Below are 17,086 nucleotides of genomic sequence, written 5' to 3' on the forward strand. Positions count from 1 at the left end.
TTACTGTCTCTGTACATTTTACTTCCTCTAAGAATGAATAAAAAGACATCTACATATGTTTAAATAATTCATTTTATTTTATTTAATCTTTTTCATTTTTTTACATTTTTATTTCATTTTTTACATTTTTATTTCATTTTTTACATTTCTATTTCATTTTTACATTTTTATTTCATTTTTTACATTTTTATTTAATTTTTTACATTTTTATTTCATTTTTTACATTTCTATTTCATTTTTTACATTTTTAATATTATTTATCCCATTTTTGGGACAACTTAGCCATAACCTCTGACAGCGAGGTTAGTGCCTGTGTCATTTGAGTCAGCACCCCTGTCATCTGCGCATTTTGCTCTACAATTTGCCTTTGTAGAGCAATGGCCTCCTCCTCTCTTTTTTCTCTGTCCTCCATTTTTTTTAGCACTGTTCCAAGCATCTTCGCTGCAGTAAATTTTTCGGGAGGGATATAAGAAGGCGATGGCATAGAAGAAGATAGTATGGGAGGAGATAAGGAAGAAGATGGAGGTGATGGTGAAGAAGAAAAATGAGGTGATGGCGAGGAAGAAAAATTGATTGATAAAGCAGGAAAAGCTGGAGCAGGCGACGTGACTGCTAGTGAAGATGCTGGAACAGGCGATGCGACTGTTGGTGTTGGCGCTAAAGCAGGCGATGCGACTGCTAGTGAGGGTGCTGGAGCAGGCGATGCGACTGTTGGTGTTGGCGAGGAAGCTGGAGCTTCAAGTGTATTTATATACAACGGCAAAACCTGTAAGTATAAAACGGACCAATTATTGCCTCATGTAATTAAAAAAAAAATAAATAGTCCGACAAATATTAAATTAAAAAATTACCTGATGACCCAAAGTCGCAACACCCGGCAATCCATCTACCGCTGCTGCCCCAAATGTTGTTATGGCTTGCTCCTCGAATGGAGTCATTCCACTTATCGGAGGGCCTCCACCAGTCGCTTGCGCATGTGTTTTCAGTTTGCGCGCTCGCGATCGCAACTGGTGTTTCCAATGCATTAATGACTATGGAAATATATGTATGTATTTCAATAATGAGACACAAACACAAGCATTTATTAACTTACCTCCTTCCACTTGGCTGCCGACCGAGTTGGGCCTCTTAAGGCATTTAAATTGTCTGCTAACTCCGACCAAAGTATTTGCAGCCCTTGAGGGTTGGTCGGAGTTAGCTTCCCGCGTTCCAACTCAGGATGCTGCTTGCAAAACATTATGTAATGTTGCAGCTGCTCCTGAGTTGTTCTCTCCGTTTTTGTACGCCTAGGAATATATAAAATTATTGTATATATGTATATATATTTAAAATTTGCAAAATTACTTACATATGCTGATTATCCATTGTAGTGTACTTTTTTGCTTGCTTATTTTTCTTAAAACAGCTGTTTGACAGCTAAAAGCTTTTTACCTCACGTGGTGACTTTTTTAAGCTTTTTTCTTATGAGGTTTGCGCTAGAATAGCCTCACAAATTATGCCTCACAAGAAATCTCTCAAATATTTCCTCTCAACTCAGTTGAGAGGTTTTTTCAGAATAGGGCTGTTAATGCAAACATAAAGAAGTGCTAAACAAATCGAAATACGATTACAACAAACTAGTAAAAATAAAAACCTAAGACGACCTATAGAAAACAAAATTTAAATAACTTTTAACCACAAAAGACAAACCCTTTTAATTTTAATCCACCATAATCGCAAAATAATAATTTAAACCAATGGTCAAGGAGCCAATATAATCAACCTAATCATCACAATAACAACTTCAGACAAAATCAATTCCAACCAAGGCAACAAACGAGAAACAATTACAATTATGCACAACCTCAAAGAATATTTAATACATATCAACCTCTACAAGAACGCATGGATGTTGACGAACCTCAAAGAAACAGTGGGTACAAACGAAATCACTCTAACAAAAACATCATTCCGCAGAAGATACAAGGATCAACACACACCAACAACCTGAACCGCAGCTAGAACAAACCTTCAGACACATGGAAGGAGCCGACTATACATCGAGTACTTTTTTAGGCTAGGGGTGGACTACCTTGCCTTACACTCAAGGATGGTCCGACACAACAAGAAGTGAATATCATGATCGACTCAGGCGCTACAAACAACTACACATCAAAAAAATGCAGAATAGGTAAGAGTATATCAATAGATCCTGTATGGACAAAATCAATGCATGGATATTCCACCATGACTAGTAAAAAAAATAATCATCAGTTAAGCTATGATTTACCATTTTTTGAACCAGAAGATATTAAAGATTTTGATACGGTAATAGGATTTTGTGGATTTGAAAAAATTAAATGCAGAAATAGATTTCACATCACTACAATTAAAATATACAAATAAAAACAAAAATCAAAAAATAAATTACACAAATGATAATAAAGATTATGACGAGGAGATTAGAGACATAATTAGGAGAAATAATAAAACAAAAAAGTTACCATTTACCGCAACGATAGAAGCAACCATTAGGACAAAAAGTAATGAACCTGTTTGGACGAAACAATATACCAATATCCGTATGCAGATAAGGATTTCATCAATTCAGAAATAAAAAAAAATTTTAAAAAATATTAAAGAATAATACAGTAAAAGCTCTTTATTCGCCGGGTATATGTTCCATAAATTAAGGCTTAGGCAATGGTTTGAAGAATTTTGTAATTTTTTCTTGCTTAGCAGTTTTCAAAAGCTCCTTCTATTCAGACTGATACACAGCAGTCGCATTAGCAATTTGTTTCTTAAAAATTACACTTCGTTCCATAGACGGATCAATGTTCGTAAAGAAATCGCAGAGCTCATTTGCCATTCTTAAATCTTCACTGAGATTTTTCAAATGTCACGTTTCCAGTGCTTGTTGAAGCCTCTTCTTCAATATGTTGTGTATTTAACATTTCCTCCAAGTCGGTTTCAGTCAAATGTTCATCTTGCGATTCAAGCAACTCCTGAATGTCACTTGATTTTATTTGTTCGAATCCATCTCTTCCTATTACATTCGCGATTTCTGGCTATGTTTGCCGTCAAAATTTGAGCTTGCACATATTCTTCGTCATTTTCTGCAGTCAGAGCAGGCCACAGTTTTTTCCAGCATGACTTCAATGCGTGTGGCATCAGTTCTTCCATTGATTCTTTCATATTTATGATGCATTTTGCTATGTCAAATTTCTTCCAGCATTCCATAACATTCATATCAGGATTACATTCCACATTATCCAATATGATTTTGAAGGTTCGTCTAATGTAATAGAGTTTAAAGGCCTGGATTATTCCTTGGTCCATAGGTTGAAGCAAAGCCGTCATGTTGGAAGGTAAAAATGTCACTTGTGACTTGGTGCATTGGCCAAAACTAGGAGCGCTTTAAAGTCAAAATTCTGTTTTTTTAAATAAGTTTCAACTTCAGAAACAAAACCACAGTATATACAGTAGATAACCTTTTCGTGGTAGCTTTCTGAGCGGCCATCTTGGATTTTCAGTGGTAGCAACGCAGTGCTGTATAAATTGAGGTAATAAATACTTAGCAAATTTATTTTATTAAATAACAAAAACTATAAATATTGTTGCTTAATATAAAAGAAAATTATTTATTAATGTTATATATTTATTAATAGGTGATTTAAATGCCATAGTGTGCAATATTTCGAACATAAAAATATCATTTACTGATATTCAGATATTCTTTTTGTAGTGAGTTCTTAATAATAAGATGCAGCTCTGTTTTTAGATTTCTCGGTGGTGAATTTTCTTCTGAATGTATTTGTTTACATTTGACCGACAGAAAACATAAAAGGTGCGGCTTTCCATATTCGAACATTCAAATTAAATCAAAACAAAGTTTAAGTTCTAAATATTTTATTAAAAGTTTAATAATTGGAGTGAACATAGGTTTTACACAATAGAAAAAGTCCGTTGAACCAGATATCGTCAAAGAAGCGGTACTTAAACAGAGTGAAAAAACATACGGAAAACACACCCAACGTGCGGGGCTACGATTGGAAGCAAGGAATTGGTTACTCAAAATTATTTGAGTCGTATGTTAATACGGGGTTTCAACATACATATGTTTCTGTTTAAACTCAATTTCCAATTGATGTTTTCCTATAACGGCAAACGAATTGTCAATTTGTACACATACTCGTATGTCAAACGACAAATTACCACCCAGGATTGTATCCTACTGCATGCAAAAATTTAGAAATACTTGAAGTCTGTTTAAAAATTGCACAAAAAAATCAACTGATTTAACATCAGACAACAATTAATATCTCAATAAAATTGAACAAATATTCAAAGTAGTTCAATATAATCACTTAAATAACATAAACACTTGCATTATTTAATATATTTTAAAGTGCTGATCATCAAAATTTAAAATTTATATGTAGCTCAAATGCTAACACAACACCCTGATTACCATGAAAGTAGCAAAAAAAGTGTTACACAACACCCTAAGATTTCTTAGAGTTGAGTATATGTATGTAAACAAAGCAAAGGTTTATTACTGTACATACATATATACTGAGAACAAAACATTTCCGGAACCAGTCACAAAAAATAGCGCTTGTACCCATTGTATAACCCTACAAGTAACAAAAGAATTGGCTGTTTTCCAAGAATTTTTCACAGCTGAGATCACCTGATCGAAATCTGCCTTTTTTAGGCACAGAGTTGTACTTAAAAGAAATGTAGTAGATCAACTTTTTTGTGAAAAAGTATTTGTAACGGAAAACATTAATGTAAAATTTCAAGAATATTTTTGAAACAAAAGTTTTTTGGATATTTATTGCTCTTCCTCACCACCTCTGAGGTTGAATGTAGGCGCGCTACCGATCTTTTTTGTGTGTTCGGTTCCCCAGGAGGCCTATTTTCATCCTTTTTATATATACAGTTTTAAATCAATCTACTTATTATAAAAAATATGACTAGACAAAAATAAATATATAAACTCACGTACAATTCATGCATATTAATTACATTAAAAATATAACATTGACAATATATGTCAAAACAATCAACTGGAAACTATTTTAACAAAAAAAATATAAAAAATCAGGTACAATTCAGGAACAACAACAATAATATTCAAAACAATCTACTAAGTAATATATAATATTTACAAAATATTCTAAATCACCCACAGCGAAATACTTATTAAAAACCCCATCAAAGGAATAGTGGTGGAAAGAAGGGTCCTATACCTGGTACACGAAAACACTTAAAAAACAAAGAAAAAATATTGATAATAAGCATAGAAACCCAACCGCTAAAATTCTCATTTCAAAATCACAGATCAAGGTAACTATGGAAATGCGGCCTTCGACAGATAAACTTTTTGACAAATATAAAATGACAGACATATATACATATAAATTCCGACTCATATAGACAGACAAACGGACGTGATTACTATTTATGTGTAACACACAAGAACTTTACGTTTTTGAAATCACTTTGTTTTACTTTTTTATTAAAAGCGTTTACTAGGAAATATGTTCTAATTCTAATGAATAGACATTTTATAATATCAGAATTACAATTTTCACAACAATAGTATGGTTCTACGTTAACCATTTTTTCAAATAATATTTGGGAAAACCCGATCCTATGGTAAGTAGAATCAAAATGTTGTGTATAAGTATCTTCGATTTTTGATAGAAAATCTATAAATTCAAGGGGTTGTTTTACTATTTGGAAATTACTATATTGCTTTTCTGAAGTGAAGAAAAAATCCTCTTCAGTAATACCACCATCAAATCTTGGCAAGGGCATTAAACAATTATGTTGTTTAAAATATTTATAGTACAAATAACCGCAAAAATACCCAAAAGCATTTTTATGTAGAAAGCTGCTTTCATCTAAGTCCACATTTACCTCGATTTGTATACAGGGTGGCTGATGAAAGCCGCTACCAAAAATGGTTAATTTTTTTTCATTTTGCAGATTGACTTTTACATTTAACAAAAATGGATAACTGGGACACTGAAACAAGAATTTGGATTGTCCGTCGCTATCACGCACTCGAGTCCGTAGTTTCGGTTCAAAGAGAGTATAGGCGCACGTTTGGCGGCAATCCACTGAGCAGATGGACCATAATGAGGCTTGTAAACAATTTTGCCGAGCATGGGACAGTCAAAATAAGACCTTACCATCGAAACCCTTCAGTTCGAACGGAGGAAACGATCGCTGCTGTAGCTGCTGCCATACAAAACAATCCACATGTTTCGACAAGAAGCTTATCTGCTCAAATGGGTGTAAGCAGACAGTCATTACAGTCAATTATGCACAAAGATTTGGACTTATTCCCATATAAAATTCAAATCGCCAACAAACTGCATGCTGCAGACTTGCCGATTCGCTTGGAATTTTGCCAGAAGATGCTTCAAATGGTGGAAGAGGATGAAAACATGTTGAACTGACTTTTCATGTCTGACGAGGCCCATTTCGATTTAAACGGCAACATAAACAAACAAAATTGTCGAATATGGAGTGCTTCCAACCCACAGATACTCCATGAGACGGAATTGCATCCACTTCGTGTCACAGTGTGGTGTGCAGTTTCATCACGCTGCATTGTCGGGCCCTACTTCTTCGAAGAAAACGGTCACACCGTTACGGTTATTGGAGACCATTACTTGAGCATGTTAAAAGAGTTTTTCTATCCAGAATTACGCCGAATGAGAATTTCTTTCAACTCTGTGTGGTTTCAGCAAGATGGTGCAGCTCCTCACATAGCCCAACCTGTTATGACAGAATTGCGACGAAAATTTCCCAATAAACTGATATCCAGAAACTCCACATTCCGTTGGCCACCCAGGTCGCCTGACCTTACTGCACCTGACTTTTTCTTGTGGGGTTATTGCAAACAGGAAGTCTACAAAGCAAAACCAACAAATTTGAATGAACTAAGGCTATCCATTCGAGAAACAATTGCGGCTATTCCTGTCTCAACTCTCCAAGCAGTAATGAACAACTTTTTGGTAAGATGCCGCACATGCATCAACGAGCAGGGGGGGCATTTAAATACCATTTTTTTTAAAACTAATTAAGCTATATTTAATAAAATTGAATGAGCTTTAACATAAATAAAAGAAAAATGAATTCCATACACTGAAAAAAAAATTATTTGAGTTTCTTAATGTAGCAAAATTCATCAGCCACCCTGTATTTTGAAATGAGGTAGAATTGGTAGGTCTTGGTAAACTTTCAAAAGTTATATAGATATTTTTTTTATAAAATTGGAAACATTTAATAATATATTGATACAATAATTAATATTTTGGACTGATTAAATTTAATATTTAGGAATTTAAATAATCGAAAAATATATGAATATTTTATAAAAATATTGTTAAAGTTATAAATTTTAAAACCTAACACGGCAACACACTATATCAGATGTGAGGCATTTGAACGTTTTAGTAGTAGAATATTTGGGGGCAACCCGTACCAAGTGCCTAATTTGTTGTAGAATATTTAAGGGCAACCCGTACCAAGTGCCTAATTTGTAGTAGATTTTTGCGTATGTGTTAGTGAAAAATGAAGGATTGGTTACTTGTAGGTTTATACAATGCTCGTAACCCACGCTTTCTTATGCAAGGCACCACCAATTAGTTGGTTGATTGAGTTGGGCTAGAAATTGCCCTTGTCGCTACACACGACACAACTTGTAATAGAATTTTGAGGCCAACTTCATTTTGAATATTTACTTCGTTGAAGTTGTTGCTTTACTTATTACATATGACGCGCTCTCTTCGACAGCCGAAATAAAATGGCGAAATCGTTTGAAATCGCACGATCAACCCAAACACTATCCAACTAACACAACCAACTTCACAAAATATCAAAAAAATTTTATTTTCATCCTACCAGTTGATACAAATCGTACAACTGCCCCATATACGTAGCAATCAGTTGTCCAATTCGTTGAAGTTGATACAATAATTGGTGCATGTTTGTCTTGCTTTACGTACATTAGCACGCCAAAACCTGGCGGGTTGTCTTTGTTTTGATTTTTTAAAGCCCGAGGATGAAACGATCTGTAAAGATTCAGTGGCTTAATGACACAATCTCCAGATGACTTAGAACATAGCAGCAGTGTAACTATATCCTTTGCTGCCTTAAATCCAGGAGCAGACTTTTCGCTTTTAGAAATGATTGTTTTGTTTGGCATTCTCTTCCAAAACAGTGCAGTTTCGTCTGCATTGAATACTTGCTCAGGTTTGTATCCTCCATCAACTACAAGGTTTGCAAATTCTTCTGGATATCGTCCGGCTGCAGCAGTGTCTGCAGATGCTGCTTCTCCAACGATTTTGAAATTATGCAATGATTGTCTCACCTTAAATTTATTGAACCAACCTTCTGATGCTTGAAATCCTCCATCTGTACATTCACCACTAAAGCTACCATCAGGTTCTTTAAAATGAGCGTAAAGACGCTTTGCCTTCTCCCGGACCATTGGACCACTCAGGGGCACCCTATTTTGGTTGCGGTTTTCGATCCATAATGACAACGCCACTTCCATTTTTTCTATTGGTGGATCACGACAGTTGATTCGTTGACATTGAATGAACGTGATATGGATGCAAATGACTCTCCAAGGCGTTTTTTTTTTCGTGTCGAAACTCGTTTCTCATTTTTTTTTAGTTGACATTGTGAACCAGGAAGAGTGCAGTAGAGACGTGTTACTCGACCACAATTTTTGTAACTAACGTGAAAGACAAAACAATAAAACACGCAAAGCGGCTTTTACTATAAACGGAACAACAACATTTAAAAATAAACATATGTACTTTATTTATTGAGGTATAAGGTTGCTTTCATTCAACCGATCGCGGCGAAGGCGGCTTGTATCAAAGTCCTCGGCGATATCATTTAACAACATTACTTAAGGCTAACTTGTAATAAGATCTATTTTACTTTTTTATTAGTCCATTTGACAAGAATATTGGGTTGGAGACCCATTGGAATAATTTTTTTTATTATGTATTAGATTCGCGAATAAAAAAATGTTAAGGCTCGAATAAAGAAATTAGGTCTCATTTTTTTAATCCGCGAATAGTGAAAACGCGAATAAAGGAAGCGCGAATAAGGAGCTTTTACTGTATAATACACCCCAGTAGAAGTCCTTATAACTCACCAGTTTGGACAGTACCAAAAACGGTATAGGTGAAGAAAAGATTAGTGATAGATTTTCAAAAATTAAATTCAAAAACTATAACAGATAGATATCCTATTCCGGATATAAACATGACAATACAAGCGTTAAGTAAAGCTAAATATTTTTCCACGATAGATCTAGAAGCAGGATTCCACCAAATTGTGATAAAAAAAAGAAGATAGGAAAAAAACAGCATTTTCCATAACCCTCAATATTTCAAAGATGTGTTGATGATATTCTACGAGAATATATAAATAAATTTGCGTTTGTATATATCGACGACGTGTTAATATATTCTTCGACACCTGAAGAACATATTAAACACATACAAATAATAGAAAGCGCATTACATAAAGCAAATATGGAAAGCTCTGATGAAAAATCACACTTCTTTAAAAATCAAGTCGAATATTTAGGACATATAATAACACATAATAGGATAACAGTAGATCCAAAGAAAGTAGAAACATCAGACAAGTATCCGATACCTCAAACCCTGAAAGAATTAAGGTCATTTTTAGGTATGGCGGAATATTATAGGAAATTTATACAAGGATATAGCTAAATAACAAAACCACTAACCATACATCTACAAGGAGAAAATGGTATAACAAGTAAAAAAATGTTAGCTAAGAAAGAAATTAAATTAGATAAAGAACCTGTAAAAGCTATACAAATAATTAAAACAAGATTAAAAGAACAAGTTGGACTATTTCAACTACATTTTTCAAAACCTTTTGACTTAACTACAGATGCGAGTAATTTCGCCATAGGAGGAGTTTTATCACAAGAAAAAAAACCTATATTTTTTATATCAAGATCATTAACGAAAACAGAAGAAAATTATTGTACAGCGGAAAAAGATTTATTATCAATAGTATGGACTATAGGAAAACTTAGGAATTATATTTACGGTATAGCAGATTTAACTATACACACTGATCACCAGGCATTAATATTTTCTATTTCGGACAAAAATCCAACTATAAAACTAAAAAGATGGAAAAATTTTATACAAAAATCTGGAGCAAAAATAGTATACAAACCAGGAAATCAAAACGTAGTAGCAGATGCATTATCAAGACAAAAAATTAACACTTCAACAATAGAATCGATGCACTCGACACGTAGTTCACCAAACGAAAACTATACATACACAAAACAAACGATAAATTCATTTAAGAATCAAATCATATTAAAGAAAACTAAACAAAATAAAAAAGAAACATAAACGACTTTTCCAAAGTATCACAGACATATTATTGAATATCAAAACACTGACTATCTAACAAAAAACCTTAAAAGAAATTTTTATACCTAATTTCAAAAACGCGATTAAAATTGATGAACAAGAACTATTCACAATAAAATCACTACATTAAACATAACATTTTCTAAACTACAAGCTCTTTATAGCACAAAATCTAGTCGAAGACATAACAGACAAAAACAAGCAATTGGAAATTATAACAAATACACATAACCGAGCGCATAGAAATGAGAAAAATAACGCGATGAAAATTAGACAACAATATTTTTGGCCCGATATGGCGAAGCAAATCAAAAACTTTGCACGAAATTGTTCAAATTGTTATGAACAAAAACACGAACGTAGACCAATAAAACAACTGATAGGGAAAACACCAGCAACAAATCTACCAGGAGAATCTATAAGTATGGATATATTCCACATAGGGAATAGAACATATATAACTGATATGTGTAGGTACTCAAAATATTTATTAATGAAAGAAATAGCAGATAAAGTCAACACCGTAGACAAACTAGAAGAAATTCTCACACTTACATATCCATATTGTAGAAACCTACAAACCGACAATGAGAGTATATTCACATCGATAACTTGTATGTCACTATACCGACGACTACATATACTCGTAACACATAATCGTACGCCAACAGCTCATTCGACAATAAACGTTTCAGTTGAACGCTTACATAACACACTGATAGAAATCGCAGGAACATTAGCTAAACAAAATAACACCGATCCAGTTACGAAAATATTTAGGAAATACGACAATGCACTCGGTGACAAAACAAAAACCAGTGGAAATATTTTTCAATAGGAAGAATCATCCGGAAATAAAACAATTAATTGAAAAAAACAAAGACAAAGTTTTAAAATATCATAATAAAAAAAGAACACAAAAAGTTTATGAACCAAAACAAATAATTTACGCACTGTCAAAACGACGTACAAAAACGGAACAAAAATATTTAAAATACATGGTTATAGACAACCGTGAGGACACAGTTTTAGTAGAGAGAGGAGGAAGACAACATGTCTTACATAAAGATAACATTCGTAACACTCCTATTGAATTTAATAATAAACATAAAAGCATACACATTGAGCAATCTAAAAAATAAAAAATGTATCTTCACCTGACGACACATACCTATATGAAGATACCGAATATTTATACCATTTATTTAATTTAACGACAATAATGGAAAAATATAAACAGATAGAATATAGATCATTTGGCAGGACACAACAGAATATCATAAACGAGAATAGAATCTCAAATTTAATTAAACAAACTATTTCACACTCAATACAAAAAAGATCAATAAACATTTTAGGGACTATAATAAAATTTACAACTGGGACTCCAGATCATGACGATCTTATTGAAATAAAAACACATTTAAATGAAATAATAGAAAATAATAATCAACAAAAAGTCATTAACTCACACTTTGAACAATTAGTCTCAAAGGTTTATCCTCCATCAATCTCAAAAAGCCTGGTCATATCTGAAACTTTAAAGGAATTAGAAACCCCATTCGAAACTGTAAATTCTGTAAAGACAGGAAATTACTTGTCTAATTCTTTAAATTTAAATGATATAAAACAAATAATAAAAAACGAAAAATTAGATATTCCAGTTTTAAATGAAATGGAATACTCCACAATAAATGTAATTAGAGTTAAGGATACATATGTAACCATTTATAAATATCCTTTAATAACGCAAAAATGTAAATTATTTAAAATAACATCGTTAAGCTATCTACATGGCAAATATATATTAGACAAATATATAGCTCAATGTAATATAAATAATTATTCAAGAGTAAAAGAATGTAAACAGTCACTAAATAATTTTATATGTAAAACCAACAAGGATAATGAATGTATTTCGAAATTAGAAGAAAAAGCAAATAGTAAAATTATTGAAGAAACAAATGCAAATATCACAATATTAGATTATGGTAATATTATATAATATTAGATGGAAAATATGAAATTAATAACGAAACTATCTCAGGAGTAAACTTGATACAGTTTAATGACACCATTAAAATAAATGGACGAAAGTACACAAACATACAGGATACAATAAAGCAGATAACCCAACATGAAGGCACCATAACAATTGATGAAGTAATCAACTCCAATGGAGAAACTAAGTATACGAATATCAGGAAGTTACATAAACTACTCATTCCAATTGAGGATCACCCGATCCAAACTTTATGTTACACAATCACAACCTTTGAAATTATAATCCTGATAATTTGGACACTACAAGTTACTCAAGAAAGAAAGAAACTACACGAACTTTAACAACTCACAGCCACCTTTACATTATAAAAATGATGGCATTTTATTATTTGGAACGAAGTTCCTTACGGCAAGCTTGGAGAAGATAGGGATTTTGCTGCGGGACCTAACTGAAAAAAAGTGATAGTAAAACCGTAAGAAAAAACCCGTATGAAATAACCCGTAAGAAATAACCCGTAAGAAAAACACTGTAAGATCGCTAGCTATAGCCTACCTTTAGGTTTTGCAAAATTGTGTATGCAAATTAGTTTTGGGTGAGAATTGTGCTTGCCTAGGTACGTTTATGGAGAGTTGAATTGTTGCATATTTTTTGGTGCAGGTTGGTTAATGGTTTGAGTTTTCGTTATAATGCTCAAAATGTAGTATTTAACTTTTATTTTAGCGAAGAATTATTGGCAGTTCCTTACGGCAGACTTTGAGGAGATAGGGATTTTGCTGCGGGACCTAACTGAAAAAAGTGAGAGTAAATCCGTAAGAAAAAGACCGTAAGCTCTTCGAGCTCAAAAGGCTATTTATAAGTATCTTTGTTTGAGACCCAGGATCTTAGGCCCCTGTCACAAAGACTCCAGAAAGCGTTTTGTTTCCGGTATAGAAAAAATTAATGAAATGATGACGCTTCCCTCTTTATCTCATCTTTATCGACTTCGAAGAGGCGTTCAATACACTTCATAATCTGGAATGCATTCGATAATAGAGTGGTCCCCTTAAAATTAATTGATTTAATAAGACGGTCTACTCTGATGTGGGTTATCAGCACACATTACTCGTATCAGCTGGTACTCTTTATACTCTTGCAACCAGTTACTACAGAGTATTATAGTTTTGTTCACCTAACGGTTGTACGTATCACCTAAAACTAAGCGAGATAAGGACTGTCCCGTAAAAAATTGACCCTTTTATTCCTTAAGATTGTGACGTACTTGTTCATGGCATTAGTCTCAATGGGGACTTGTTTTTTTCTATATAATCAACAACGATAAACAAACGATTAACAAAATGTATAACACTTTGTGTCAATACTTCAAACTATTAAGATGTCTAGCAATCAAGAAAAAGTGCGCGAATTGGTTTTGCCCACTTACCTGGAAAATCCAGAATTAAAATATTCAGTTATAGCTAAGAAAACTGGAGCATCGGAAAGTACTGTCAAAAGGGTTGTTTCGAATTACAAACAGGGTGTACCTACTATACGAAAGAAAGGTTCGGGTAGAAAATCAGGTGCAGAAGGAAATTTGGCAAAAAGAGTGAAGGAAGTTTTTAAGCAGAATCCCAACACTTCAGTACGAGATGTTGCTGTTAAAGCAGGTACCTCTAAAAGTACTGTACAAAGGATAAAGAGTGATAGTAAGCTAAAGCTCTATAGAGTTCAAAGAGTCCCAGACCGTTCCGATGAAAAGCAATTGGTTGCTCAAAAACGAGCTCGAAATTTGTATGAAGGATACCTAACAAAATTTGACTGTTGCGTGATGGACGACGAAACCTACGTTAAGGCAGAAATCCACCTAATTGCCCAGAGCTTCGACCTATTGAGAGATATTGGGCTCTAATAAAATCAAATCTCCGGAAGAGTAAAGGTACTGCAAAAAATTTACAAGATTTTGGAAATAAGTGGCGAAGGTCGTACGTTACTATCGATGAAAACACTGTACAAAACATAATGAAGGGCCTTAATTTGTAATCTCTATAGTACTCATTAATAAAAAATAAAACAAGACTTTGAAAAAATTGTTTGGTTTTCTTGTTATTAATGAAAAACTAAGCGTCAATTTTTTACGGGACAGTCCTTAGATATAGGATTATATATATATACATATGTACATATATGGAGTCATGTGTGGAAGTTCACCCAAGTGAGGTAAGTTAGTGGCATAAGTCAGTTTGTCATCGGGTTTTGCAAACAAATTTGGGCATTTTTTTAACAAATGGTTTAATTCTTTTCGTTGACAATTTGCGAGATGATTTAATTTGGGTATATACGTAATTGCATTTACTGATTCAAATTTTCCCTTATTTATGGGAATACTCATGCCATTTCTAAAAAAAAAAAACAATTTACCTCTCTCAGTGTCAGTAATTACAGCTAGTTCCTTCAAACTGTCGTTTCCTAATATTCCGTCGAATGTTCTGAGTGTGGGTAATAAAAAGAATTTAACTATTGATTTTGGATCATTAAACAAATTAGCCATTTTGTAATGGGTTATTTTTATTTTACCTCCTACGGATCCTGCATTAAATGGGGTTTCATTTTGTAGTGGATTCTGTACAAGTTTTGGCTGAATACAATTTCTATTGGATCCGGTATCAATCAGTATTTTAAGCGTTTGTCCGCTCGTCACCTTACATTCGAAGTATGGAAGTGAGGAGTCAGTTATTTTTAAAAAATTAATATAAATAGAATCGGTTTGCTGTTCTTGGTCACTATTTTCAATAACTTCGGTATAGTCGCTAAGTGTTTCATCGTAATCTGTCTGTTCTTCTTGTTCTGATATACTTTGCTGATAATCAGTCATAGTTGGTACTGGTTCTTCTGTGCCTGTTTGTTGGTAAGTATCTGTCTGAATATTAAAATTCCTTTGTCGTTTGGCTATCTCGGATACTTCTGTCAATGTCCATCGGTTCTGGTCGTGGTTGTGGTTTGGCAACCATAGGACGAGATGGTTGGTATAATGGTCGTTGTACATTATGGTTCTGTGCGAATTGGTTACCTATATTAGTAAAATATGGCCTTTGTTGTGGTTGTTTGAAAAAATTATTTAATTGTCTGGGATTCATAGTTGGGTTTTGCGGTGTGCTAATTCTAGGTGGAAGAAGTGGTCTAGCTTGAAAATATGAAAAGTGAGGTGTCGGAACCTGGCGTGGTACTAACGTTGCTCTATTGGGTTGATTTCTAAATAAGTTTTGTTGTCCTCTATTTGACGCATGATTGGTACGGTATGCTTGATTTTCCAATTTCAAACATAAATGCAATGCAGTTGGTAAATCAGCAGGCTTCTTCATGCCGAGAAGACGTGGAAGGTCTCCCTCTAATCCGCGAACAAAGGTATCAAGAGCCTTATCCCTGTACAGCTTGGTCATTAATTGTTCCGATTCTCTGCCTAATTCCATAGACCCTATCTTATTAAGGATCAGCGATAAATGTTTATAGACGGCTTGATGGAATTCTTCAACAGATTGGTTAGCACCTTGTGTTATGGTAGTCATTTGGTAGTCTAATGTACCCAAGTCCCTTTTATGTGCATAGTGTAGCGTAAGGCATTTGGAGATGGCCCTCCAATTTAAAGGTACGTTGTATGATTTTAACGCAGTGTCTGCGTTACCAGTTATTTTATTGCGAATGGTATGCAAAATACCAAAGTACTTTGGCGTACCAATTGTGTGTTCGTAAGTTCTTAAAATTCTGTCTACACTTTTTTTCCATGAGCCAAACTCGGCTGGGTCTCCGGAAAATTCTCTTAAACCTTTTACTATGTCTGGCACTTTGTCTAGTTCTCCTAAATTACCTAGGTGCTCTTGGTCAATTTCTCGACACTCTACATTGCTAAAATCAAATGTTTGACTTTGAGTTTGTTGTAACAAAATCGGTAATTGTTCATATAAAACTTGCCGAATGGCATTTGTTAAGTCGCTAGGTTGGGTCATATGTATTTCTGTTGTTTTGAAATGTCGCTTGGTGGGGATTTTCTTCAATACCAATTAATGGAGGTCTAACTAAATTGTTTGGATTAGCCATCCGTTTTTTCAAAATTTAATTTTGTATTATTAACTTAATTGGAGTATTTTTACTACCATAAGTTTTTCTTGATTCGCCTTAATCAATCAGTATCATTATTTTAATTTATTATTATTGTTTTTGAAAACCAGTAGCTGGCTTTACCCTTTTTAACTTCGTTAAGTTAATTGTTTGCAAAAGTAGGAGCTATTATTTTTTTATCGCTTACGCCCTTTTGATTATTTGTAATTTTATATGCACAATTTCAATTAGTTAATTTCACTTTCACTTAGGTTCAATATTTTTATGACATATTTATATAAAATTATAGTTTTCTACTTAATAATTAAGTTTTGAGATTTCATATCAATTTGTTTGTATAAAATTTAAAATTCTCAAATATAATTTTTATTTTCAACAAGCTGTTACCCTTTGCGCTTCGCTACTCCTAAATCGATTAAAACTCTTGAGGGGTTTTACTTAGTGTTTTATTTCTTGTTGTAAAACTGTTACTCTCGAGCATGCGACGAACAATTGGCCGTGGGAGAAGCACGCTTCTTCCAAATTGACGCCGCACACTTGGAACGTT

The 17,086-nt window shown here is 33.6% G+C and overlaps 2 protein-coding genes across 15 annotated transcripts in view; both read right to left on the reverse strand.

Moving 5' to 3' along the window:
• The window catches only part of LOC105233125 (endothelin-converting enzyme 2), a 789,700-nt gene that overhangs the window by 641,822 nt on the left and 130,792 nt on the right, over positions 1–17,086 (reverse strand). The window lies entirely within an intron of this gene.
• The window catches only part of LOC125776616 (uncharacterized), a 468,092-nt gene that overhangs the window by 446,300 nt on the left and 4,706 nt on the right, over positions 1–17,086 (reverse strand). The window lies entirely within an intron of this gene.

This window comes from Bactrocera dorsalis, chromosome 2 (genome assembly GCF_023373825.1).
Source record: "Bactrocera dorsalis isolate Fly_Bdor chromosome 2, ASM2337382v1, whole genome shotgun sequence".
Taxonomy (NCBI): Eukaryota; Metazoa; Arthropoda; class Insecta; order Diptera; family Tephritidae; genus Bactrocera; species Bactrocera dorsalis.